At 43.9% G+C, this 6,264-nt stretch overlaps 1 long non-coding RNA gene across 2 annotated transcripts; it reads left to right on the top strand.

Moving 5' to 3' along the window:
• The first annotated feature begins 546 nt into the window (after positions 1-546).
• Positions 547-1,977, top strand: LOC125540764. 2 transcript variants are annotated; one of them, XR_007297380.1, is made up of 4 exons: positions 547-836; positions 933-1,117; positions 1,291-1,395; positions 1,653-1,977. It is a non-coding gene; the product is annotated as an uncharacterized LOC125540764 (long non-coding RNA). The 2 variants fall into 2 exon arrangements; XR_007297379.1 differs by having other exon boundaries at positions 1,237-1,395.
• Positions 1,978-6,264: the final 4,287 nt, after the last annotated feature.

Below are 6,264 nucleotides of genomic sequence, written 5' to 3'. Positions count from 1 at the left end.
AGAGAAGACAAAATCTGATGTTGTTGTTGAAGGGAATATACAAAGCTATCTGCCGCTGTATCGTGTGTTAGTGTGTGATGCATGGCTTGGTGCAGTGCGCAGTACGCTGAGTGTGTTTGTGTGCGTGCTGCGTGGTGGGTGCGAGTGTCCGTGTTTGCTTCTATTGACATGGGTTGCTGGGTGCACACTAATTAATCAACCATGCTTCTTATTTAATTCTAACGCAAATTGTACACCGGTTGTTTTTTTTGGTTGCAGTTCTATAGCCTTGAAATGATAGTCTTGATTAGTTTTTTCTTATCGTTGTTTAGACATGTTTTTGACTTTAATTTAAATAATTCCAAGCCCTGCAATAGATATGGTTGGCCGAGGTAGTTGGTGTATCCACCATTAATTTTCATGGTTTTGATGCTGAAGATTTTTTTTGCACTAGGCTTAAAGTGTTGTCCTCACAAATCTTGAATGTGTATCCTTGTAGAATATACTACTCCAAATACTGAACAGGTCATGCTCCATTTATCCTCATGTAAACTCTCTTCAAGCTGGGCAGGCTACAGATAAATATAAGGCAACCTTGTCAGTCCACGGTGAGCCTTCTTTGAATGTTGTAAGTTCGGATACTACTCCAAATACTGAACATGTCATGCTCCATTTATCCTCATGTAAACTTTCTTCAAACTGGGAAGGCTACAGATAAATACAAGGCAACCTTGTCAGTCCACGGTGAGCTTTCTTTGAATGTTGTAAGTTCAGTGGATTTAAAGCTCCAGCAAAATTAGCGTCAGTTTGATCTATCCCCCGACCAACACAGAGGACTAAGTAACATCACAAGACTGGTAAGCATTAGTTGTTTACTTATTTATTCCACTTATCTGCTACGGGAACTTGAATTTTTTTATAAGATGTACCTAACAGACTGCAATTGTTCATAGGAACCAGGATGCAATTAGTTTGCATTTACATGCACCTGATATTGTACACTTCTATATGCTCCATTGTTTCATCATTGATCGAATGATTGTCGTACAAGCATAAGAGCTAATGCTCCAGAGCAAGGGTCTCAAAACTATGCAAATGGTTTTTCGAGGTGTTGGTGCCATGTTCTTGATTTAACTTGGTAAGGAAACCCCTTCACCCACCACATACCAGGCAAGATATTTTTATTGCCAAGTGACTAATCCGATTGCATATTTTCTGCTTTTCTTTGCCATTGAAGCTATTTGCTTTCTTTTTTAGGAAATAAAAATTTGGAAAGTATTGTTTCGTAACTGTGGAAGAACTTTATTGTAGCATGAAGATGGGAAAATTTGTAAACAAGAAGCCCGTCTGGATCGCACAAGATGGATGGATTTTCACTGCACATTACTGGCAAACATTGTAGCTTTTCAACTCCAGGTTGGTCAATTTTCTTCCTTTCGAAGGGTGCATGGCGTGAAGTAATTGTTGATCTAACCTAGAAGAATTCCATAGGTTGTGTAATTGTCACTAGAGCTTGGTGCAATTTGATGCAAACTAGAACTAGATTAGCAGTTCCAAAGATGAATGGAACATTAGAACTGCATATGAAAGCAATCCTAACAACTTTGCATCATAGTTGCCCAGGAAGGCAGGAACTCATTTGTTGTTGTACTAACTGAACTATTTGTTTATAGGCAACATGATTTTGATCATGGAAGGAAGCGGCTGTGGACGTCGGTTCTTAGATCTGACTGCATTGTAATGTAGTACATTACTATGATTTTTTTGCTGCTGTTGTACACATCTAGAATAGCCAACAACAAGATGGTCTACCTGCAAGAAGTTCAGTACAGAAGCTAGATACAAATGTTAAAATTTCCAAATGTTCGTGACAGAGTAAAGAAGGGGGGAGAAGGAACAACCAAGATGCAAGCTTTGTGCTACCACTCAATCACATATGGCTTACAATCTTGCTTACTCAATGTTCAGATTATTGTAATTTTTGTACCTAAAAGGTCTTAACTATATTAACCGTGTATAATTTTCATATATTAACAGCTAAGTTCTTAAAATTCTATGAAACAACCACATGTACCGCACGATCTTACTAGGCTACACATAGCTGAGTTAGCGCTACCTTTTGCATGCCATTCTTTGATGCGTCTTCATTTGTTGGTCGATGGTATCCTGGTCTACATGGTTACATTTTGTTGTTTCAAATAATAGTGCTTTCGTCATCAATGGTTTTTTCTACTTTTGCCTGGCTAAGGCTGAGAAAATATTTTTCAATTGCTATGTCATGAATGCAAGTTGGTCACAAGTCAGAAAAAAGAACTGCAATGGCACCTATTGGTATTTTTTCGTATATATAAAAATTTGTACTTCCAATATACACAAACATTATCTTGATGTATAGCTAAAGTCTATATGGTCATAAATTACTGATTCAAGCATAGGTTTGTGCACATTGTTTGACCCCTTTATGAACTCTATCATGTTAACTACTAATATGACACTCCCTCGGCTAATGGTCCCTTCATATACTTGGTTTTTAAAATGAGTGCCTTCATATACTGAAACTAAAACTAATGAAAGGAAGTTATCATCATAACATACCCTTTGTCCTATACAATGGCATGGCGAGAATAAATAAAACTTATTAGAGATGTATCAACATTGTTTGCCCCCTTTATGAACTCTATCATGTTAACTACTGATGTGACACTCCCACGGCTAATGGTGCCTTTATATACTTGGTTTTTAAAACGAGTGCTTTCATATATATACTGAAACTAAAACTAATGAAAGGAAGTTATCATCATAGCAATACCCTTTGTCCTATATAATGGCATGGCGAGAATAGATGAAACTTTTTAGAGATGTATCAACGTGTATTTTCCTTGCTTAGCAACATGCAGCATGCATTATGCCAATAATATGTCTCTTTCCAGCTTATCTTCGTACGTACAGGGTTCTCTTATATTAAACCAATAACATTTGTTGTAAATAGTAAACACACTTCACATGGATACAAGGTATCGATGGATGCGGCGTGCCGCCGCGCGGGCTATGCTAGTATGGTTTTCTATCCGCGAAGCAATAGCTTTTTATTTGAGAAACCCCAAGCAATAGCTACTGCCGACTATTTTTATTGCGCAATAGCTACTGCCGACTTTGGTTTTTTTTTTTCTCAGAAAGCTACTGCCGACTGTGTGTGAGGGTAAACTGGGAATAGGCTGTCCATCTGGTTGTTGGCCGGCTTCGTTCCAGTAATAGATGCCATCAACACGACTCTGTACTGATGTTAAAAAAAGACCTACCTGTGTGGTCCGCTCCATGCACGGACAAGGGAGAAAAGTGATGGTGGCACCGCTGCACGGAAAATTTCCTATATATACATACATAGTTCATTCCCACTACGTATATTACCTTAACATGCACACATGCCGGCTCATGTAAGGTATTCCACGAACATGCATAAGAAAAAAAATTATTATTAGTTGATCTCATGCACACATCCATCTCACCAAAGGTTCACGTGACATGCATGGAAAAACTTTTCTATTATATTATGCCACTTATATTTAAATTGTTTTCCAAATATAATAATCAAATACAATACATAATATTAGTTTATTTTTAGTTTATATATTATTAATTCAAATATGCATGTTCATACAATCAAATCGCTGAAACATATTGTAAGTGATTCCCATAGCAACACGTGGGGTATTTTCTAGTTTAACTAGAAAACCATTCTAGATAAAAGCCATGGAGGCACGAAGACATAAAAAGGTGTAATTCTATAACTGCACTTACCGGCTAGCCCCTCCACCCACAAGTTCCGGCTAACGATAGACCGACCGCCCATAGGCACTAGCATTACTTAGCCGCATGGTGAGGACAGCGGCAAGAACTGTGGCTGCCCTAGCACCACGCCGTGAGGTCAACTCCACCGCGCGACCCCAAATCATCCGGGCCTGTCCGTTTGGGTCTAAACGGACAAATAAAGCGGCCCAACGCGCGACCCTATCCATAAAAAGCGTCCGTTTCTGGTCCGGCTTGCCCCATCCCGAGCGCAAATTTGGTTTGATTTTGCGGTCGAGCGGACACCGAACGGACGCTTTCTGCGTCCTCCCGACTGCTCTTGTCCGGGCCTGGGCCCATTTGTCACCCTCCCATCGATCTCTCTCTCCCTTTTCTCTCTCTTTGTCCGCTCGCGCACCTCGCAGGACAGTGACAGCTGCAGTCCCCGCCGGCGAGCGGGCGCGTGGCAACGAGTAGTGAGCGCCACGGGCACGGCGGCACGGGCGCGCGAGCAGGGCGGCGGCGCGAGCGCGCGAGCAGGGCGCTGCGGGCGAGGGCGAGCGCGGGCGCGCTAGCAGGGCGCGGCGGTGGGAGGCGGCGCGGGCGCGCGAGCAGGGCGGCGGCGCGGGCGTGCGAGCAGGGCGGCGGTGGGTGAGGGCGAGCGCGACGCGGCACGGCAGGGGCGAGGCGAGGGTGGGCCGGGGCGAGGTGGGGGCGGGTGGGGCGCGGCACGGTGCAGGGCGCGGGCGCGGCGCGGTGAACGGGGCGAGGGCGGCGAGGGCACGGGCGCGGGCGGCTGGAGCGCGGCGCGGAGGCCAGGGCGCGGGCACGAGCGGCTGGGCGCGAGGGCGAGCCGCTGGAGCGCGGCGCCGTGGTCGGGGCGTGTGCATGGGCTGCGGGAGCGCTGCAGACGCAGGCGCGCGAGCGCGGAACAGTCGCCGCAGCCAAGGCGCGCGAGGCTGGTCAGGGCGCTGTTGCGGCTGAGCTCGGTGGGCAGGCGCTGCAGCGGACGGTGACGGGCGCGAGGACGGCTCACGGAGGGCGCGGCGAACGCGGGCGTACTCAGCGTGTGCGTGCCGAGACGGACAGTTTGGGGTAGTGACCGCGCTGGGCGCCTTCACCCAGAGCCGGACATACATGTCCGTTTTGCTACCTATTGCCACCCTAAACGGATAAAATTCGGACAAAGCGAACATCCATTTGACGTCGTGCGGTGAAGTTAGCGAGTGTGCCTACCGGAACCCACCGTCAGGCTACCACCACGCCTTGAAACCAAGCCCCGCCGCCGCCAGAAGGTGTGTGTCAGTCTAGATCTGGCAGGCACAAATGTAGGCCCTATCAGAAGATTGGACGGCAATGGTTCTTCTAATCGTACGGTGTACGACTAGTCCGATTATAAGCAAAGGATATGTAATCTGATATCTATTGATGCCCAGTTCTAAATTGTATAGCTGCAGAGATGAAACCGGAGATTATCCAGTTTGAGCAAAATTACGAGAGCCGAGAGAATTTCAGTCAAAACGGTATTTTTACTTTCCGTGTTAATGGGTCACGCAAATGCTTGATGTCATGTCCTCATTTTCTCCACCCTTGCAATAATAACTGAACGTACCATTTTGAGAAAGAAATATTAAACTAGTAAAAAATAGCTTTGGTCCGGAGGAGATCAGAGCATTAGTCCCGGCCACGTTACGACCGGGACTAATATGAGCATTAGTCCCGGTTCAAACGGCTAAAACACTGGACGAGGCTCAGCTAGTTTTAGTCCCGGGTCAAACGCCACATTTAGTCCCGGTTGGTGTCCGGGCTGCGGCTGGTGCGAATCTCTTTAGTCCCGGTTGGTGTCTCCAACCAGGACTAAAGGGGTTGAGGCTTTAGTCCCGATTGGAAACATCAACAGGGAGTAAAGGGGTTTTAATAATTTCTTTTCTGTTTTTTTCATTTTTTTTCTATTTTTAGTTCCTGTTTTAAATTGGTTATATTTTTTAGGATATTTGATGTTTTTGAGTAATTACTTTTGTATTACATTCGAAATTTTATCTAGTTTTTGTTTGTGCCATTAGTTTTTAAATTTGAATGGTTTAATTCTGAATTTTTTCAAAGTTGCTTCAAACCCTTAATTATGAATAACTTGAGTTTAAAAATAGTTTTAAATTTAATTCTTTTTTCTCCCTAATCACATGATAGATTGTTCTCACGGTAAGATTTATTTGGTTATTTTTAGAATAATTTAAATTAAGATTTTAATTAAAACAATGTTGTTTTGCTTATATAGTTGTTTTAGTCATGTAATTGTTATTTTTAATTATTTTTAGTTAGTTCTTTCGGTAGATTTTAACATGTTGTAGTAACCTTAGTTGTGACTCTGACTGGGTTGGTGTCCATCCAATCCTACCGTCGACTACATCTGCTAGCCAAACTGACTGAGAGTAACCTTAGTTGTGACTCTGACTGAGAGTAACCTTAGTTGTGACTCTAGCATGTTAGAATGCTCATTAG

This window comes from Triticum urartu, chromosome 2 (genome assembly GCF_003073215.2).
Source record: "Triticum urartu cultivar G1812 chromosome 2, Tu2.1, whole genome shotgun sequence".
Classification (NCBI taxonomy): domain Eukaryota; kingdom Viridiplantae; phylum Streptophyta; class Magnoliopsida; order Poales; family Poaceae; genus Triticum; species Triticum urartu.
Note: the sequence above shows the minus strand (reverse complement) of the source record. Positions and strands in the feature narration are given on the sequence as shown.